The sequence below is a fragment of the Equus przewalskii genome, chromosome 22 (assembly GCF_037783145.1).
Source record: "Equus przewalskii isolate Varuska chromosome 22, EquPr2, whole genome shotgun sequence".
Classification (NCBI taxonomy): domain Eukaryota; kingdom Metazoa; phylum Chordata; class Mammalia; order Perissodactyla; family Equidae; genus Equus; species Equus przewalskii.
The window spans coordinates 47,307,323-47,329,764 of record NC_091852.1 but is presented as its reverse complement, the minus strand read 5'-3'; positions in this window follow the sequence as shown (position 1 = coordinate 47,329,764).

Here is a 22,442-nt window from a genome sequence, read left to right as displayed (position 1 = left end):
TTAGGGCCAGTTCTACCACATTGTAGATATTCAAGTATTTGGTGAATAAATGATTTAAATTATTTAAAAGCATAAATATTCCAAAATTGTTTATATGTCCAATATTAACACACTTCCTTTCTGAAACAAGGAGAAGGATGAGAGTAACCTTTATTCTATAATTTAGAACATGAGTGTTTAACCTTTTAAACTTGCTTAATAATGCAAATCACAGCCTAATAAGTTATCTTTACGTTAGTGAATTAAAACATTGTGTTTTATTAGCTTCTGCTTAATACTGCAAAAAGTCATCACTATGACAACTGTAGTAAGACTAAAGTTAATTTCCATCAGTTTGGATTTGGAATTAGGGACTGAAAATATCTTTAAGCAAGAAGAATATGATGATATATAAAGTCTGAAATCTTCAAATAAATCTGAAAGTATCTAAACTAGAAGAATTCTCTCGTCATTACTTCACTATTTTTGGTAAGGAAAATGGGATGGGGTTACTTTTGCCCATGTCTTTTTTGAGAGGAATCTGTGATCACTTGAGTTATAGAAATACTTTTTGGGTCAAGGTGCCTGTTTGGAATTCTACTTTCCTTCCAAGTAGATAACAATTAATTTTTTTATCAACAAAATTTTATTATTGACGTAATTTATCTATATTGTCACAGAAATGAAAATAACATTAGATGAATATTCTAATTATGTCTATATGGCCAGATTCCAGAAGAGACTGTTGTTTGTGGTGGAGGACTCCTGTGATGATTAATTTTATGTGTCAACTTGATGGGGCCACAGGGTGCCCAGACATTTGCGCAAACACTATTCTGAGTGTGTCTATGAGAACGTTTCTGGATGAGATTCACAATTGAATTGGCAGACTGAGTAAAGCACATTACTTTCCCTAATTTGAGTGGGCCTCATCCAATCAGTTGAAGACCTGAGTAGAACAAAAAGGCTGAACAAGAGGGAGTTTCACTTGCCTTACAGTTTGAGCCGGGACATGGGTCTTCTGCCCTTGGACTGGAACTTATAGCATCAGCTCTCCTGGTTCTCTGGCCTTTGGACTTGGACTGGAACTACACCATTGGCTCTTCTGGTCTCTGGCTTGCTTTGCTGACTACAGATCTTGGGACGTCTCAGCCTCCATAATTATGTGAGCCAATTCCTTGTAATAAGTCTCTATCTATCTGTCTATCTATCTATCTATCTATCTATCTATCTATCTATCTATCTAGAACCAATACCCAATTGATTCTGTTTCTCTGTAGAACTCGGACTAACAAAACATCCTTTAGGGCATCTGCCCATTTCACAGTCACTCCCTCTTCTTTGGCAGCTGTCTTCCAACCTGCTTTGACAGGTCCTCTAGCCATTGTGTCCTGTCTGACCCCACCTCCCAGTCATAGTTGAATAGTCCAGAGGTGGACATTTGACTCCAGGAGGGCCTTTCAGATTATTTATGGTGAGAATTTGGAATTCAGTCTGAGAAAGAGGGAGAAAGCATAGTTTCCTATTTGGCCAACAGGTAACATTTAGACTTGGGAGCTGTGAGTGGTCATTTTTTGTTGTGTGGCTGAGAAGTAGAGAATCAGCTGGTCTGCAAAGAGAGTACAAGACGGGATCAGAAGAAGGGGCTCCTGACCCACTTCCTGTTCCCATTCGCCTCACTTTCTCAGGCCTGGATGCTTTCTTATAGCCTCCTGTATCATACCCCTGACCCTCCACCATGTGTTCTATTTTTTACTGATGCCGGCTGAAGTTGGTTTCTGTATTTGCATCAACAGCCTGACTAGCACATTGGCCCGGCACATTTTTCACTTCTTCTCCTTATTTTTTAACCAGAACCAGTGATAAAGCCCAAGGAAAGGCGGGTGGGAACACATTCAGGTGTAGCTCACTGAGAAGCAGCCACAAAACAATCTTTATTAAAACATCTTTTTGAGTCAGTTCTAGTTTGAAGCCAACATTTTCATGAAATAGCCTGAAGGGCAGCATCAATTCCTATATTAAGGAAATAATGCCCAAGCCAGTGTGTATTACTTAACTCATTTTTGCACTGTTGATTTGATACTGTCAGAAGAGACCACAACTGTGCTGCAAAAATTAGTTTTCTCTGTAAATTGTTTGGCATCGTGAATTCAGGGTTAGGTTTTGTTTCTTCTTTGTTAAAGTATTGCTCATTAATTGTGAACACGTGTATAAATCCTTCTAAGGGACTATGAAAACAATGCAAAATCCATTAAGTGAGAAGCAAGTTCAGTACTCACCTTGGGATTAAATGAGACACGTGCTCAGGAACTAAGGTCTCCAGAAATGTTAACTATTATTTTCAGATTCAGAAGAAAACAGCTTAAGATGTTATTTTGTTTTCGCATTCCCGTGTGGTTCTTCCCACACACGATTTAAGCATTATTATTTTGCTCTGCACCTAACTACATGGGAAAGTCCAGTAATGGATGTGGAGCAATAAAGCCCTGGGGCTTCTTGTCAACATCTAAACAAAGGCATTCCTGCGGCAGAATCTTTAAAGCAGGGCTGTTGAAGACAAGGAGATGAAATAATTCGTTTTCATAGCAAAATGAAAATAGGATTTTGGCTTTCCAACTCCAGCAACCACCTAGAGCAGCCGGGTCCTCAATGCCGCACGTAAGCAATCCTTGCCAGTTCCTCCTTCCGCCAGCATCTGATGGATGGCTCTGAATGAAGCTGCCAAAGAGAGGAGGGGAGGGAAAAGGCGGGCAGAATTCGTATTAAGATTTTTCTATTTCTGGCAAATTGCCTCTTGGTTATGTAGAACGAAACTTTTATCTGGAGGCCTTTTTTAAAAAAAGTGAACGTTGCCTTATAATGAATACTAAATAAAAGTGATAGAATCCAGATTAATTTTTAATGAGCAGCAGTTGTGTACTGCATGTAATAATATTGAAATTAATACATAATTAAAGCAGATTTGTACAGAGTAGTTCACTTGAGAGTTGAGTAGCGGAGAACAAAATCGAACATCTCCAAAGGTGACCCACGGCTCTGTCTCCGGAGTTTTCAGGCACGGAGGGAGAGCAGTGTTTCCTAGAGGCAAAGTCACACTTCCCGGAGGCTTTAGACAGAGATGGTTGGGAACTTTGATCTGGGCCAAAACCTTCCATGTTAGTTCCTAGGAGGTGGCATTGAACATTAATTAGGACAAAATCCACGTGTCACAGCATTGCTGAGAGCTCTGTCACCATCACAATGACTTCTATATTTTCACTGGCCAATGACTTTCACCTTTCTTAAGTTAGGTTGTTGGGTCAAACCATGTCACTCTGAAAAAGTAAGCAAGCAATGCTCCCAATCCACATAGCTTTAAGCATAAATTGAATTTATTACGTTGTAGAATTCATAATGGAACAATGGACACCCCCAAAATGTCAAGGAAAATACACTGGGAGGTCCAGTTCCTTGCCCTGAAACTCTACTGCAATTGCTTTAATGAATGGCCATGTTGCGTCTGGAGAGGGCAGTTGTGGATTTCAGCTGAAAGGTGCCTTAGAACACCTGTTGCTTTTTTTTACTCAGTATCAATCTCCCCTTCCTCTGCCTTCAGCTCCCTAATTTTCCCTGGGGGTAGCACCTCTCCCATGCTCAGTCCATGAACTTCAGATGCAGTTGACCTCATCCTTGGCTCCGAGAGTGAGCTTGTGACTCAGAGGGTCATATCCGCTTGTCCGCTGTGATTGGTCCAGGAATGAGCATGTGACCCAAACTGGAATAAACAGACCCAATAACACTCAGTTCTGGAATCTGGGGAAACTGCTGGGAGAGAAGCCTTCTCTTTTTCTGTGCACTTATATCAGTGAAGAGGTAGAAGCGGAACTGGGATCTGTGCTAAAACACAGCCTTCCAGAGAAAGAAGCCAATACGGAGGAAAACAGATGTTCAAAAGTGACGGGCAGCTTTGTATAACATTGTTTAAATACACAAACTTAGCTGTGCCTGGAATTGATCAACACTCAGACTTTTGAGTTACATAAACTAAGTTCCCTTTTTTGCTTACTCTAGTTTGAGGTGGATTTCCTGCTACTGCAACTCTAAGAGTCTTAACTAACACTGGACTCTCGGAAGTCTGTGGCTTTTCTCTAACATAGCTTAATAGAATTCAGGTTTTGGTAGATGCTGCTGGAATTTGGGGGTCACAGTACTTAATTTGGTCTTTGGAATCACCCTAGGCCCCTACCTCTATGGGTATCCCTTATGGCCCAGGAAGTGGGGAGGAGGAACGACTAGGAGAAGTTAATGATCCAGCTGCCCCGCTTTTCAATAGCCCCCCGTTAGAGAAGATTCCTCCAGGGCAGAGCTTCTCAGACTTTAAGGGGCTTACAAATCACCCGAGGATTCATTAAGTACCGTGACCCCCAATCCAATCTCTGTGTCTATGTGTTTGTTTGTTGTTGCTGTTGTTGTTTTTATCCTCCACTTATAAGTGAGATCATATGGTATTTGACTTTCTCTGACTGAATTATTTCACTTAGCATGATATCCTCGAGGCCCACCCATGTTGTCACAAATGGCAAGATTTCTTCTTTTTATGGTGGAGTAGTATTCCATTGTGTATATATACCACATATTCTTTATCCATTCGTCCCTTGATAGCACTTAGGTTGTTTCCAAGTCTTGGCTATTGTGAATAACGCCGCAATGAACATAGGGGTGCATGTATCTTTATGCATTCGTGTTTTCATGTACTGTGGATAAATATCCAGCAGTGGAATAGCTGGATCGTATGGTAGATTCATTCTTAATTTTCGAGGAATCTTCATCCTGTTTTCCATAGGGGCCGCACCAGTTTATGTTCCCACCAGAAGTGTATGAGGGTTCCCTTTTCTCCACATCCTCTCCAACGCTTGCTATTTCTTGTCTCGTTAATTGTAGCCATTCTGATGGGCGTGAGGTGATATCTCATTGTAGTTTTGATTTGTATTTCTCCAATAATTAGGGACATTGAACATCTTTTCATGTGCCTGTTGGCCATCTGTATATCTTCTTTGGAAAAATGTCTGTTCATATCCTTTGCTTGTTTTTTAATGGGGTTATTTGGTTTTTTGTTGAGTTGTATGAGTTCCTCATATATTTTGAATATTAACCTCTTGTCAGATATATGATTTGTAAATATCTTCTCCCAATTGTTAGGTTGTCTTTTCGTTTTGTTGATGGTTTCCTTTGCTGTGCAGAAGGTTTTTAGTTTGATGTAGTCCTATTTGTTTATTTTTTCTTTTGTTTCCCTTACCTGGTGAGACGTGGTATTCAAAACGATACTGCTATCACTCATGTTGAGCATACTACCTATGTTTTCTTCTAGAAGTTTCATGATTTCAGGTCTTACGTTCAAGTCTTTAATCCATTTTGAGTTAATTTTTGTGCATGGTGTAAGATAATGGTCTACTTTCATTCTTTTGCGTGTAGCTGTCCAGTTTTCCCAGCACCATTTATTTTATTTTATTTTTCCTTTTTCTCCCCAAAGCCCCCTGGTACATAGTTGTATATTCTTAGTTTTGGGTCCTTCTACTTGTGGCATATGGGACGCCGCCTCAGCGTGGTTTGATGAGCAGTGCCATGTCCGCGCCCAGGATTCAAACCAACGAGACACTAGGCCGCCTGCAGTGGAGCGCGCAAACCTAACCACTCGGCCACGGGGCCGGCCCCTCCCAGCACCATTTATTGAAGAGACTTTCCTTTCTCCATTGTACGTTCTTGGCTTCCTTGTTGAAGATAAGCTGCCCATAGATGTGTGGGTTTATTTCTGGACTCTAATTCTGTTCCATTGATCTGTGGGTCTGTTTTTGAGCCGGTACCATGCTGTTTTGGTTACTATAGCTTTGTAGTGTATTCTGAAATCAGGGAGTCTGACACCTCCAGCTTCGCTCTTTTGTCTCAGGATTCCTTTGGCTTTTTGGGGGTATTTTGCTGTTCTATGTAAATTTTAGGATTCTTTGTTCTATTTCCATGAAAAGTATCATTGGGACTTTTAGGGGTTGCATTGAATCTATAGATTGCTTTCGGAAATGTGGACATTTTAACTATGCTAATTCATTCAGTGCAGGAGCACCCAATATCTTGCCATTTCTTTGTGTCTTCTTTGATTTCTTTCAACAATGGCATATGGTTCTCAGTGTGCAGAGCTTTCACCTCTTTATTAAATTTATTTCTGGGTATTTTATTCTCTTTGTTGCAATTGTAAATGGGATTGTACTTTTAATTTTTCTTCCTATTTTGTTGTTAGTGTATAGAAATGCAACTGATTTTTGTATGTTGATTTTGTGCCTGAAATGTTACTGCATTGGTTTATTATTATTATTTTACTATTAATATCAGTTCTATTATTTACTGTATTAGTTTAGTATTAGTTTTTTGGTGGATTCTTTAGGGGTTTTTTAATATATAAATTCATGTCTTCTGCAAATAGTGACAGTTTTACTACTTCCTTTCCAATTTGGATCCCTTTTATTTCTTTCTCTTGCCTAATTGTTCTGGCTAGGATTTCCAGTACTATCTTGAATAACAGTGGTGAAAGTTGCATTATTTTTTTGTTCCTATTCTTAAAGGAATAGTTTCCAGTTTTTCACTGTTGAGTATGATGTTAGCTATGGGTTTGTCATATATGGCCTTTCTTCTTTCCTTCAATATCCATTTTGTTGAGAGTTTTTATCATAAATGTATGCTTTCTCTGCATCTATTGATAAGGATCACTTGATTTTTATTCTTCATTTCTCAGTGTGTTGTATCACATTGATTGATTTGTGGATGTTGAACCATCCCTGCATCCCTGGAATAAATCCCACTTGAGAATGGTGTGTGATCTTTTTAATGTACTGTGTTTGATTTACTAGTATTTTGTTGAGGATGTTTGCATCTATGTTCATCAGTTATATTGCCTGTGATTTTCCTTTTTTGCATTGTCCTTGTCTGGTTTTGGGATTAGGGTAATGTTGGCTTTGGTGAAGGAGTTAGGAAGCTTCCTCTCCTCTTCAATTTTTTGTAATAGTTTGAGAGGACAGGTATTAAGTCTTCTTTGAATGTTTGGTGGAATTCACCACAGAAGCCGTCTCGTCCTGGACTTTTGGTTTTGGGAGGTTTTTGATCACTTTTTCAACCTCTTTACTTGTGACCAGTTGACTTATATTCTCTATTTCTTCTTGATTCAGTTTTGCAAAGTTGTCTGAGTCTAGAAATTTATCTGTGTCTTCTAGATTACCCAATCTGTTGCTGTATAGCTTTTTATAGTATTCTCTTATAATCCTTTGTATTTGTGTGGTGTCTGTTGTAATTTCTCTTTCATCTGATTTTATTTATTTGAGCCTTCTCTCTTTTTTTCTTGGTGAGTCTAACTAAAGGTTTGTCAGTTTTGTTTATTGTTTCAAGAATCAGCTCTTAGTTTCTTTGTTTTTTTCCTGCTTTTTTTGTCACTATTTCATTTATTTCTGCTCTGATTTTTATTATTTCCTTCCTTCTACTGATTTTGTACTTTGTTCTTTTTCCACTTTCTTTAGGTATGTTGTTAGATTATTTATTTGAGATTTTTCTTGTTTGTTGAGGTAGGGCCTGTATTGCCATAAACTTCCCTCTTAGTCCCTCTTTTGCCATATCCCATAAATTTTGGCATGTTGTATTTTCATTTGTCACCAGGTATTTTTTGATTTCTCCATTGAGCCAATAGTTGTTCGGTAGCATTTTGTTTAATCCACACATATTTGTGGCTTTTCTAGTTTTCTTCTTCTAGTTGATTTCTACTTTCATTTACCCTGGTTTTCAGTAAAGATGCTTGGTGTTATTTCAGTCCTCTTAAATTTATTGAAATGTGTTTTGTGGCCTAATATGTGACTTATCCAGGAGAATATTCCATGTGCTTTGAAAAAGAATGTGTATTCTCCAGTTTTCGGATGGAATGTTCGGTGTCTACTAAGTCCATCTGGTCTAATATGTCATTTAATGCCAATGTTTCCTTACTGATCTTCTCTTTGGATGAGCTATCCATTGATGTAAGTTGACCATTAAAGTCTCCTACTATTTTTTTTTTTCTTGAGGAAGCTTAGCCCTGAGCTAACTACTGCCAGTCCTCCTCTTTTTTGCTGAGGAAGCCTGGCCCTGAGCTAACATCCATACCCATCTTCCTCTACTTTTTTATATGTGGGATGCCTACCACAGCATGGCGTGCCAAGCGATGCCATGTCCGTACTCAGGATCTGAACTGGGGAACCCCAGGCCATGGAGAAGCAGAACGTGTGAACGTTAACTGCTGCGCCACTGGGCCGGCCCCTGAAGTCCCCTACTATTATTGTGTTACTGTCTGTTTCTCCTGTTATGTCTGTTAATAATTGCTTTATATATTTAGTTGCTCCTATGTTGGGTGCATAGACATTCACCAATGTAATATCCTCTTGTTGGATTGTTCCCTTTATCATTAAGTAATGCCCTTCTTTGCCTCTTGTTATAGTTTTTGTTTTAAAGTGTATTTTTTCTGATATGCATTGTTATCCTAGCTTTATTTTTGTTTCCATTTGAATGGAGTATTTTTTTTCCCATCCCTTCACTTTCAGTTTGTGAGTGTCTTTAGGTCTGAAGTGAGTTTCTTGTATGTAGCATATATATGGGTCTTTTTTATTTTTGATAAGGAAGATTGGCCCTGAGCTAACATCAGTTGTCAATCTTCCTCTTTTTTTTTTCCTCCCCCAGGCCCCAGCACATAGTGGTATATCCTAGTTATAAGTCATTCCAGCTCGTCTATGTTGTATGCCATCACAGCATGGCTTGATGAGTGGTGTGCAGGTCCATACCCAGGATCCGAACTGGTGAACCCCAGGCCACTGAAGCAGAGTGTGTGAACCCAACCACCTGGCCATGGGGCCAGCCCTGTGTCTTGTTTTTTCATCCATTCAGCCACTCTGTCGTTTGATTAGAGCATTTAGTCCATTGACATTTCAAGTAGCTATTTATAAGTATGTAGTTATTGCCATTTTCTTACTTCTTTTTTGAGTGTTTTAGTAGTTCTTCTCTGTCCCTTTCTTCTTCTCTTGCTCTCTTCCCTTGTGATTTAATGGCTTTTTTAGTATTATGTTGGGTTCCTTTCTCTTAATTTTTCTGTGTATTTATTATAGGTTTCTGGTTCGTGTTTACCGTGAGGTTCATATATAATAACCTATGTAAATAGCAATCTATATTAAGTTGATGGTCTCTTAAGTTTGACTTCTTATCAACAGCCCTACACTTTTAATCCCCCTCCCGTATTTTATGCTTTTATATCATATTTACCCTCTTTTGTGTGCGTGTGTATCCCCTAACCTCTTCTCATGGAGATAGATATGTGTGGTCCTTGTGTCTTTTGACCTTCATACTAGCTTTATAGGTGGTTGACCCACTACCTTTACAATATATTTGCCTTTACCAGTGATTTTTATTTGATAATTTTCTTATTCCTATTTGTGGCCTTTTCTTTTCAACTTAAATGTCTCTTTAACATTTCTCGAACTCTGACTTAGTGGTGACAAACTCCTGTGGTTTTCACTTGTTTGGAAACTCTTTATCTCTCGTTCCATTCTGAATCATAACCTTGCTGAGTAGAGTATGCTTGGCTGTAGGTCTTTTCCTGCTGGCACTTTAAATATATCATGTTACTCCCTTCTAGCCTGTAAGGTTTCTGCCGAGAAGTCAGCTGATAGCCTATGGGGTTTCCTTTGTATGTAACTTATCTTTCTCTTGCAACTTTTAGGATTCTCTCTTTGTCTTTAATTCTTGACATATTAGTTATAATATGTCTTGGTGTGGGCCTCTTTGGGTTCATCTTGTTTGGTGCTCTCTCTGTTTCCTGCACCTGGATGTCTGTTTTCTTCTTTAGGTTGGAAATTTTTCTGCTATTATTTCTTCAAATAGGTTCTCTGCCCCTTTCTCTCTCTCTTCTCCTTCTGGGACACCTATAGTACGGATGTTAGTACATTTGATGTTGTCCCAGAGGTCCCTTAGACTGTCCTTGTTCTTTTTAATTCTTTTTACTTTTTTCTGTTCAACTTAGGTGATTTCTTCTACTCTTTCATCCAGATAACTGATCCATTCTTCTATGGCATCTAATCTGCTGTTGATTCCCTCCAGTGAATTTTTCATTTCCATTATTGTATTCTTCAGTTCTGATTGGTTCTTTTTTTCTTTTTTTTAAACATTGACCAGCTTAAACTAGTCTTGCTTCCTTTTTTTTTTTTAAGATTGGCACCTGAGCCAACAATTTGCCAATCTTCTTCTTTTGCTTTTTCTCCCCAAATTCCCCCAGTAGATAGTTGTATATTTTTAGTTGTGGGTCCTTCTAGTTGTGGCATGTGGGATGCCACCTCAGTGTGGCCTGATGAGTGGTGCCATGTCCATGCCCAGGATCTGAACCAGTGAAACTCTGGGCCACTGAAGCAGAGTGCATGAACTTAACTACTCGGCCCTGGGGCTGGCCCCTGATTGGTTCTTTTTTATATTTTCCTATTCTTTGTTGCAGTTCTCACTGTATTCATCCGAGATCAGTGAGCATCCTTATGACTATTAGTTTGTACTCTTTATCAGGTAAGTTGTTATTTCTGTTTTGTTTAGTTCTTTTTCTGAGATTTGTCCTGTTCTCCTACTTAGAACATATTCCTTTGTCTCCTCATTTTGCCTGCTTCTCTGTGCTTATATCTGTGTTTTAGGTAGATCAGCTACATCTCCCGATCTTGGAGAAGTGGCCTTATGTAAGAGATGCCTTATGGGGCCCAAAACTGTGCTTCCCTCTCATCACCTGTTCTAAATGCTCCAGGGGTGTCCCCTGTGTGGGCTATGTGTACCCTTCAGGGTGGTGGTGTTGCTCTTGCTGTGGGTGCACGAGTAGGCTAGGCTGTCCCCCTGGCTGCCTGGTTGTAAGGTTCAGCCGTGTGTGGCTGATACGGTTGCTTTATTGGATAGGGCAAGCCCTGGCATGGCTAGCTGCAAGGTCTAATAGCACACAACTACTGCTGTTTTGTTGTTAAGTGAGCCAGGTCCCCACTGTGGCTGGTTGCTTGGCTCAGGGGCTCACAATTGCTGCAGGCCTCTGGTGTGGCTCTCTGCAGCATGCAGCTGTTGTCAGCTCTCTCAGGAGCTGTAGATGGATGGGGCTGGGCCCAGGAGTGGCAGCACACAGTCATTTTCGGGGTTGGAAGGCAGCACAGATCCCCTGTGTGGATATTTGAGGTGGCCGGTGGCACTAGTCTGCTATAGCCAACACACCCCACTGCCTGGGGGCCCACATACCCTAATGCAGGCATGCCCTGCACACACGCCCCACTGAGGTGGACCCACTTGCCCACTGCAGAGGTCACTCATGCCGTGCCTATGCTGGCCCACAAGTTTACCAGGGGCTAGATGGTGGGCAGGCCAGTCCCTGGCTGGGCTCCCTCTCTGGCTGTGCTTAATTGAATCAGTGTTCTTGTGGGTGGGGCATATCCTTGTGCTAATAGGCTAGAGGAAGGAATCCAATGGTGTCTGCCAGTGTCCAAGTCAGCAGAACTCAACTAGGTGACAATAATGGCAGTTGCCAATGTCTCAGTCCCTGAGGGGGTGGGCCCAGCCACCTCCTGCCTCTCTGAGATGTGCTCAGAGCTTAGCAAGTGAGTCTCTTTTACTAAGGGACTATGCCCTTTTCTTGTATTTTTGCATTGGTTTCTGAAACGAGTGAATCTGTGCCTGGGCTCTTTAAGAGCAGGCTTTTCTTTCTCTGAAGTTTGATAGTCTTTCTGGGGGTATTCCCTGTTGGTTTTCAAAGCCAGGTTTTATGGGATCTCATCTTGGTTGTGTTGAATCTAAAGGCTGGGATGCCTGTTGTGGTATTGATCCCTCGCTCAGATACCCCCAATCCCCTGGGGAAAGCTTTGTACCTTTAAGATTGCTCCTGGCTGTGAACGCATGGCTAGGATGTTGTTTTTTCCTCAGAAGAGGTATATTTCTGCCTCTTCCACCACTGTCACTTTGTCCCTTGTCATGGCGGTTCTTTTTATCTCTCTCAGAGGAGAACACTCCACAGGTAGTTGTAGATTTGTTGTGTCTGTGGGAGGGGGTGAGTTTAGAGTCCTCCTATGCCACCGTCTTTGCAGAATCTCCCATATTCTTATTCTTGAATAACTCACATAACTTATTTATCTAGCTCTAAAGTAAAAACTCCTACTTAGATTCTTGCCATTAATCTTAAATTTTTCCCAGAAGACAGAGGAGTTATTGCTTATTATCCAAAGCCAGTTTTGCCCTGACCAAAACAAGACACAGCGTCTTTTTCGCCCAGGGCAACTGTGAGCATCAATATAGATTTTCCAGATTAACCACTAAGTAGTCCTGCAAGAACCCAAAACCTGTGCTACGGTTTTAGAGAAATGGGTCAGAGGTCAGCCCTTTATTTAATAAACACTTATCAATTCTTTATTCTCTATTGTTACTATTAATTTATTATTGATAATAAACACCTAAATTCTTGTGGGCTTATTCTGAGCCCACAGGTGTTTTTTTCACCTTTCTTTCTAAAATGACAGGGTAAGTGAACAGTGGGGAGAACCCCACGTTGGTACTAAAAGATGGAAGACTGAAACAGAGGATTTGACTAAGTTCTGGAACAAAAACGGAGGGAAGAGAGCTGAAGAAAAGCAAGGCGGAGGGTCCCACCGCAACACAAGGGAGGGGCCACCACGGAGGTGACTGCACGGCTCTGGGCTCAAGCTCAGGGGCGACTGTGGGAGTTGGGCCAGTTTGTTGTGGGCTTTGCATGGCAAGCTAGAATGCATGCTGTTCTGGTCCACTTATAGAGATCTTTTCGTAGAAAACTGGTAGTAGGTGCTACATTAAACTAGAAGTCTAAGGCAAGTGAAGTCTTTAAAAAATATGGGAGATGCTCGTATATTTGTTAATCTAACTGAGATTGGGAAAGAATCTGAAGGACCACTGAGAGGACGGGCAGGACAGAGAGGTAGACGGGTAAACGTGGAGTAATGAAGTTGTGGGTGTGTGGGGTGCGTGTGTGCGCGGTGTGTGTGGTGTGTGTACTTAAAATCAGTGACAATTTCTCAGAAAGAAGGTTAAAAGGAGGCAATGCCATAACAATTCGACTTCAGGCACCTGCCTTTTCTGGGAGTTAAAGTAAGATACAAGCTTGATTAGTATTCCTGCCGGGGTTTTTGCTTAACTTCCGGCAAAGGCTTTTATTTCCCTGAAATATGATTCCAATATGATGATCATAAGCCTCGGTTAATTTTAAGACATTTCTCTTCACTTATGAAAAAGGGCCCATCTGCAGTGCCTGCCAAAAACTCATTAAAATACTTTTTAAGCCCCACTTTAAGGTCATTTTTAGTATTCGTTGCACTGTTAATTAGAAAGCGGCAGTTCCTTTCTTCCTACCAGAATCCCTCTCCAGGAACGTCTCTGACTCAGGCATTTTGCTGACTGCCCTGTTTCCCTGAATTTAACTCTCACAGAATAAATGGTTCTATTTTCGCTTTGCAGTATTTTCTTCAGCTTTTGGTTTTGCAGCCTCGGTTACTGATAAGCCTAAAGCTGTCATTTATTAATTTATTGAGATGCTCTTTACATTCTCCTCAGAGTCAGAGAAGATGCCAATTAAATGAGTTACTGCAAAAGTGAGATCACAGTAAATAAGCGTGTCAGTTAGGAGAACTAACTTCCATCAAGCGAGTCCCAGTTTCCTGAAATGTCTCCCATGGGGATTCTATATGGACTTTGCTGCATCTTTGCAGGCATTCTGCAAATATAATCGGTTGTTGTCTTCAAGAAAATGCATCGAGGAAAAGTGCAACTTCGTGTTGCATCTGTGCGAGAGATCTGCTGAAGAGGACACAGGACACCAGATTCTACTGCCGGCTATGGGCCTCGTTTCCACAGCAAGTCAGGGACAGACAGTAAGCCAGAGCTACAGACCTGGCCATGCCTCAGAATTACCTGCGAGCTCTGCAAAAATATGGCTTCCTGGACCCCACTGAATCAGCTAGCGTTGGGCCCAGGAATCCACATGTGTGTGAATCTCCCCAGGAATTCTGATACTGTTAGTCCTTTGCACATGGTTTGGCAATCAGGATCTTATATGGGGAGTATACAGAAATATTAAAGTTGAAAACTTTGATCTGTATTGTTGAATCCAGGCAAAGGTGCAGGTCTAGCCGGGACCAATCCTTTGAGTCTGAGGTGGACGGAGGCAAACACCTCTTCACCCGTGGATGAGGGGTGTGAAGTCAGGAGACAGGGAGTGGGGGTCCTATCTGGGAAAGTGATTAAGGTTGAACTGGAATAAAAAGGCCAAAACTAGTAATAGAGAAGCAACGAAGTGTGGGAATAGTGCTGCTAGCCTGCATAGCTCCAGGAACCATTTACATTCTAGTCGTATTAGTTATCCATTGCTGTGTAACAAATCACTGCAAACTTAGCAGCTTAAAGCGACAAATATTTACCACGGCACACTTCGTGTGGGTCAGACATCTGAGTCTCAAGTGGTTGCATTCAAGCTGTTGGCTGGGGGTGGAGTCATCTCAAGGCTTGACTGGGGGAAGACGTGCTTCTAAACTTGTTTATGGTGCATGTTGGCAGGCCTCAGAAAATCCACTTCTAGGCTTACTCACATGGCTGCAGGCAGACCTTGGTTCTGGGCCTTGCGGGCCTGTCCATAGGCTGCTCAGTGTCCTCATGACATAGCAGCTGGCTTCCCCGGAGTCAGTGATAAGAGAGGGAGAGAGAACCCACGGACAGACTGCGGTCTTCTTATAACCCAGTCTCAGAAGTGACATCCCATCTCTTCTGTGTGTTCTGTTACTGGAAGTGCGTCACTGAGTCCAGCCCACACTCAAGAGCAGGAGAAGTAAGCGCTTTAGGGGAGGAGTAAGCATCAATGAATTTGTAAGCCTGTCTTTAAACCTCCACAGTAGTCTATGTCCCCTCCCTACCCTAGCTGTGCAGGCACAACGTACGTGGCTGCACACGGCAGTCCTGGTGGAAAGCCAAAAAGTCAAGGACCGGGAGTAGATGAGACAAACCTGAGGCTTCCTGGAGAAATCCTGGGTGAGGCGTAGGGACGCGCATGGAGCAGTGGTTACAAGCTTCGAGTCAAGTGTGCCTGGTGTATTCTTGGTGCTTCCACTCCCTAGCTCTTCCCAGTAATTTTTTTCCCTCCTAGTTTATTGAGATAATTGACAGTAATTTAACATCTCAAGTCTCAGTTGTTGCTTTCTTTTATCTCTGTGAAGGGGTAATAAATGGTGATAAATTTGCCGACCCAGTAAGGTCACTTCTCACGTTAAATTCTTCCGGGAGCTCTGCTGGTTCCACCACTACAGCCTATCTCAGCTCTTCCCACTTTTCCCCACGCCTGCTGCCACCTCCCTGGACCAGGCTTCCACCATCTCTGGTCTAGGTGACAGTAATGACCTCCTCGCTAGTTTCTCTGCTGCCACTCTTCCTTCCCTGAGGTTTTTTCCCCACAAAGCAACCAGAATCATCTATTAAAAGTACAAATTAGAGTATACCATCCCACTGCTTAATACATTCAGTGCTTCCATGGGGCTTTAAAATAGAATCAAAATTCCTCGCCATGAACCAATAGGCCCGGCACCATCTGACTCCCACCTACCTTTCTAGACTCATGTTGGACCATGGACCATCCTGCCTCTGACATCTTTTCTGCTCCCCTAGCAAGACAGGCTATTTGCTAACTCAGGGCCTTTGCACATGGCATCTCAGCCTGGGACCTCTTCCTCCAGGTCTTTACCTGGCTGTCTCCTTCATGTTTCTTGGGTCTCAGCTTGGACGTCACCAACCAGAAAGCCTTCCCTGATCATGCTTTCTGAAGTAGACAGCCCCCTCTCTAGGCATTTTATCTCTTCGTTTAATTATTTTCCTCCCCAGTATTGTCATAACCTGTAGTTATCTTATTATTTATTTCCTTCTTTATTGTTGTCTCCACTCACCTGGAAAGCAAGCTCCATGAGGACAGTGCCCTGTCCATTTGGTCTGCATGCTGTTGGATCCTTAGGGGTTAACCCCATCTCTGGAGTCTAATAAACTCTCAACAAATAGTTATTGAGTGAATGAATAAGTGAGAAAACGCGTTACATGCTTAGCCCAGCGCCTGACACATGAAAATGCAAATATGTGTTGGATAATCACATATTGGAGGTATTAGCATCTGTTTCCTGGGCTAGTGAAGCAAGTAGCTGGGATAACATGTGAAAGGCACCAACAGCAGCACCTGGTGCATTAAATCATCAACCACCATTTGTGGAATGCCTAGTGTTGCGTCGTGTAATGGGGATGGAGAGGAATTGACATATGGTTACTCAACATCTGTATATTTGAGAGACCCTAGTTTAAGTGAATTTTCAAACTTTCATATTGATGTTATTTAGGTTTTAAAATCCCAAGCTACCCAGTGTTGTGTTCCACGTAGAGAAGTGTGAGACACGTGAGCATATTGTTTTGCGCATGGTTTGTACCATGAAGTAAGCTACCAAACAGACCTTATTGTTGGAAGCGTCATTAACTCAAGTATTCCATTAGCTTGCCCTTCTTACACTTGACAGAATCAATCTTCTTTGTGCTAGAATATTTGTTCTCTTGGAACAGAGATATGGGTGAAAAAATCTTTAGACGATATCTGAAAAAGTATCAGCTGAAGAAAAATTCCTCAAACATCAGGGCCACTACTGGCAGGAAATTCATTCTGGGAGCTGGATCTCCCATGGGACCACCCCAATGCGACGTCTCTGGTGCCTCCCTTGGCAAAGAGCCTGGCACGTGGACGATGCTCATAAATGCTTGTTAAAAGAAAAGAAAAATGAATTAAAATTAGGCCAACACCTTATGTGCAGTCTAAGAGGAAAGATTATGAGATCGAAGCCTGAGTCCTGGCTTTAACTCACTATCCTATTGTTTACTAGCTGTGTAACTGAAGACAAATTACTTAATTCCCCTGAACCTTGGATTCTGAAACCATTACATGGGCAGACACTGTTACTTTGTAGCATAGGACTGGTGCGGTAACAAACGGGAAATAAGAGAGCTAGTGAATCACGTTGATTATTTTTACTTTCCTCCCTTGCAGCTGGCCAAAGAAAATTAGCTTGCTTTGCCATTTTTTCTAATCTTTTCAGCATCTCTGCAGCTAAAAGAAACCCACCAGCAATAGAGTGGCCCATAATCTTTGCACACTGTGTTTCCTAGAAGACAAATCCAGGGGCTTTTGATTTTAGGCATTTTAATATTATTCAAAATGTGAAACAAAAACACGATCTAGCGTATACAGTAAACACAGTCACTGATGGATATTTGGTAATTCCCTTCTGAAAGAGTAACTAGAAATCCTGTTAGACTCCTAAACTAGGCCCTTGTTCCTGGGGAAGAGCTCATCAAACCTGCTATCCCTCTCACTTCTTCCTTCTTGAAGGGACCTCCTTCAAACAGTTATGAAGAGACAAACTGGATTAGTCAGTGCTTCTTCCTTGTCCCAAGTGGGTAATTTGTGTCCCTGTGGATGTTTAGCCCGAGTGATTTCCATTTTAACTGAGTCTCTGCCCCACCCAGGAAGAGTCACCTTTGACACCCCTCACGCTGGATAAAGATGTGGTGAGCAAGGGTCTAAAAAAGAGACCTCTAATTGGGTTTATGCCATCCTGATAACTCCCAGCACATTACCACTTGAAAGAAAACAAATTTGACTTGTAAATTTTGTTTTAAATTTCAATTCTGAAACTAGATTGTGATTTAATTCACTCAAGTCACAAACATTTATTGAGTGCTTCCATGTGTCAGGCCTTGTGCTAGGAGCTCAGGATTAAAAAGATGAAAAGACAGGTTCCCAGTCTTGAAGAACTTGAAGTAGAATGGGAGGGACACGGCTGCCAACAAGCACATTCATGACAATTCCATGGCAGAGGAGAGAGTTAGAAGGGAGAGAGGAGTTGATTCTTCCTAGGCTGGTAGGTACTAGGAGCTGAGTGTTAAGGGATCCTGTATTAATGATCTACCCCCAAAACTTGTGGCTTCAAGCGACACCATTGACCATTGTTTCTGTGGGTTGGGAGTGTGGGCCTGGCTTACCTGGGTGGTTCTTGCTGAGAGTTTTTCAAGAGGCTGCAATCGACACGTGAGCTTGGGCTACAGTCATCTTGACTGCTTGACTAGGGAGGGACCTGCTCCCAAGCTCGCTCACAGGGTTCTTGCAAAGACTCAGTTCCTCCCAGGCTTTGGCTGAGGGCCTCATCAAGGCCGACTTGGGGTGGTGGAAGATGAGCGGCACATTCAAGGAAGAGAGACCTACACGAGCAAAGCTGTGTGAGCACAGCAAGGCCTGATCAAACATTTGGCTGGAGTCTGGGGAGCAGGCATAGGATGGAGAGTGGTGGTGGGGATGGTGCTGGTTGAAAATGAGGCTGGAAAGACAGGCAAGTTGCAGGGTTTGAAGGTCTTTGTAGAGGGAAATAGAGAGAATTGAACTTTACCCCAAGTGCTGGGGAAGATTTAAGGATGTTTGAGGAGAGTCATGATCACACATTTCCTGTGAAAGATCACTCTGGTGGCGGGGTTGACAGAGGGGTTGTTTATCCACTTACTGACCGCACTGGACTCTCGTAATCAGCTTTTCTGGTCTGCGGAAGCTAGGAGTTTGAGGACTGGACAACGAGGCACCAAGAATCTGTCACAGATCATGGGGCCCGTGTGTGGTTCTGGTCATGAAATGGCAAAAGAACGTGCAGCTGATCTCTTTTTCTTGCCCAGGAGAACTGGGAAAAGTTCGATCAGGAGCAGTTGCTGGTTCATCTTTCAGTGGGATGAAAAGCAATGAGCTTTCACAGATTGCCCTGCTTAGCCCCACAGATCGAGGACCATCCCACGGTCTCTATCCGGAGCTCGTTGTTCTGCACTCGGGAAGTTTTGAACAGCCATTAGCAAAGCACTAAAGGACACAATCAACATGGACACACTCTGGTGACCTGTTAGAGATTTAGAACATTTCTGAAACAGAACCCCATCAAGCATTCGTGCCTCAGTTCTCCCTTTTGTAAAGTAAGAATCTTGAACCCGGTGGTCTTTGAGGCCCTGGAATTTCACGTTCCGAGCTTTTCTGTGAGGGGCATCATTACTTAGAAATCTGCTTGTTTATTTGACTTCCAGAGATGAGTCTTAGGGTATATTCTTCCCATTTCAGCCTGACATTAATTCTTTGATGCTTTGGGGTCATATCATTATGGAGCACGGCTTTTCTTTCTGCATTATTGCAGAATGTGCAGACAAGCAGTTGCTAAGATAACATTAGAACTTGTAAATGCATTGACTTCCCACTGTACTGCTGACAGCCTGGACTTCTTTCTTTTCCAGGAGAGACACTGCCATTTCCAACAGGGAGTGTGTAATGCGTGAAAGCAGAGAGCCCAGAGTCGTTAAGCGGAAGTGGAGAGCCTGTCCCACTGTTGTCAGTCGGATGGGAAATAAAAAGAGGCCCTGCACGTGCCTGAGCTTGCTCAGAGTCATCACTGCCCCCACCCTGCTCGCCGAGCAGAGCAGTGCCCAGGCTGTGCAGCGCCGGAGCGAATCCAGACGTGTTCCTTTTGACCATGTTCCTCCGAGAGGAGGCCTGTGTGGTTAAACACAGGGACTCTCTGTTTACCGCTACGTCAGAGGGTTCTTGAACTTGATGTCACGTGGAGATGACAAAAGAATTTGTGGGGAATGACTGAACCCCTATTTTGCAATGAGAACTGCATATAATTTGTGGCACATATTTATTCACAAAAGGGAAGTGAGGGATTCTGAGATGGCTTGCAGGTCTTCCTCAGTAAGGAGGTGGTGAGATCCTCTAATGAGTGCAAGAGGTATATTTAGGGGGCTTCAGAGCTATTTTTAACAATTTATTTTTAAGCTTGGTGATTAACACACAGGTGTTCATTATGTTATTTGCTAATACATTTTTTTATGGAGAAAAGGTAAGTGGCAGTGGAATTTTTAAATAGTTTTATTGAGATATAATTGACATACATATTTGCACATATTTAAAATATACAATTTGAAAAGTTTTGACGTATGTATACACCTGTGAAATCATTAGGCCTATGTTCATTGCAGCATTATTCACAATAGCCAAGACTCGGAAGCAACCTAGGTGCCCATCAAGGGACGAATGGATAAAGAAGATGTGGTATATATACACAATGGAATACCACTCAGCCATAAGAAACGATGACATCCGGCCATTTGTGACAATGTGGATGGACCTTGAGGGTATTATGCTAAGTGAAATAAGTCAGAGGGAGAAAGTCAAATACTGTATGATCTCACTCATAAGTAGAAGATAAAAACAACGACAAACAAACACATAGCAACAGAGATTGGACTGATGGTTACCAGAGGGGAAGGAGGGAGGGAGGAGGGTGAAAGGGGTGATTAGGCACAGGTGTGTGGTGATGGATTGTAATTAGTCTTGGGGTGGTAAACATGATGTAATCTACACAAAATTCAAAATATATTATGATGTACATCCAAAAGTTATATAATATTATAATCCAATGTTACTGCTATAAAAACAAAAATTAAAATTAAAAATAAATAAATAAATAAAACGGGAAAAAAAACCCATTAGGCCAATCAAGAAAATGAAAATATCCATCATCCCTAAAAGTTTCTTCAAGCTCCTTTGTAATCTGTCTCTATGTTCCTCCACACCTTCCCACCCCTTGCAACCATTGATTTCCTTTCTGTCACTATAGATTAGTTTGCATTTTCTAGGATTTTCTCTAAGTGGAATCATACAGCATGTATTCCATGTTGGTTGGCTTCTTTCACTCAGCATCTTTATTCTGAGATTCATCAATGTTGTTGCATGTAACGATAGTTTATTCCTTTTTTTGCTGAGTAGTATTCCATTCTATGGATATACCATGGTTTGTTTATTTATTCACCTGCTGGTGGACATTTGGGTTGCTTTAGGTTTTGGTTATCACAGATAAAGCTGCTATAAACGTTCTTGTGCAAGTTTTGTTTTTTATGCGGACATACCTTCCATTTCTCTTGGGTAAATATCTAGGAATGGAATGGCTGGATCTTATGGTAGGGGTTTATTTAGCTTTTTAAGAAACTACCAAACTGTTTTCCAAAGTAGTTGTACCATTTTACATTCCCACCAGCAGGGTCTGAGAGCCCCAGCTCCTCCACATTCTCCCCAGTGCTTGGTCTGGTCAGTCTTTCTCATTTCAGTCATTCTAATAAGCGTGTAGTGGTATCTCATTGTGGTTTGAATCTGCATTTCCTTAATGAATAATGATGTTGAACACCTTTTCATGTATTTATTTGTCATATATTTTTCTTTGGTGAAGTGTGTGTTTAAATCTTTTCTTCATTTTAAACCCTGGACTGTTTGTTTTCTTTCTTTTTTTTAATTTTTATTTTTTTCGGATGTACATCATATTTCAAATTCTGGATACATTACATCATGCTCACCACCCAAACACTAATTATAGTGCATCCCCTCACATGTGACCCTAATCACCCCTTTTGCCCTCCCCCCTCCCCCCTTCCCCAATGGTAACCACCAGTCCAATCTCCAATGCTATGTTTTTTTTAATTTTTTTTATCGTTTTTATCTTCTACTTATGAGTGAGATCATATGATATTTGACTTTCTCCCTCTGACTTATTTCACTCAGCATAATACCCTCAAGGTCCATCCATGTTGTCTCAAATGGCTGGATTTCGTCATTTCTTATGGCTGAGTAGTAGTCCATCGTGTATAAATACCACATCTTCTTTATCCATTCGTCCCTTGATGGGCACCTAGGTTGCTTCCAAGTCTTAGCTATTGTGTATAATGCTGCGATGAACATAGGGGTGCAAGTATCTTTATGCCTTTGTGTTTTCAAGTTCTTTGGATAAATACCCAGCAGTGGAATAGCTGGATCATATGGTAGATCTATCCTTAATTTTCTGAGGATACTCCAAACTGCTTTCCATAGTGGCTGCACCAGTTTGCACTGCCACCAGCAGTGAATAAGGGTTCCCTTCTCTCCACACCCTCTCCAACATTTGTTGTTTCCTGTCTTGTTAATTATAGCCATTCTGACCGGTGTGAGGTGATACCTCATTATTTTCTTGTTTGGCTTTGAGAGTTCTTTATATTTCCCAGATATCAGTTCTATCAGATAGTTGCTTTGCAGAAATTTCCTTCTAGCTAATGACTTGTCTTTTCCTTTCTTTTTACAGTGTCTTCAGAAGAGTAGGAATTTTCGATGTGAAGTCCAATTTTCACAATTTGTTCTTTTACATGTTATGTTTATGGTATTGTATCTAAGAAATCTTTGCCAAACCCAAGGTCTTAGAGTTTTTTTCTATGCCTTGTTCTAGGCTTTTACCTTTTTTAGGTAGTTTTTAGGCTTTACCTTTAGACCTATGATTCATTTT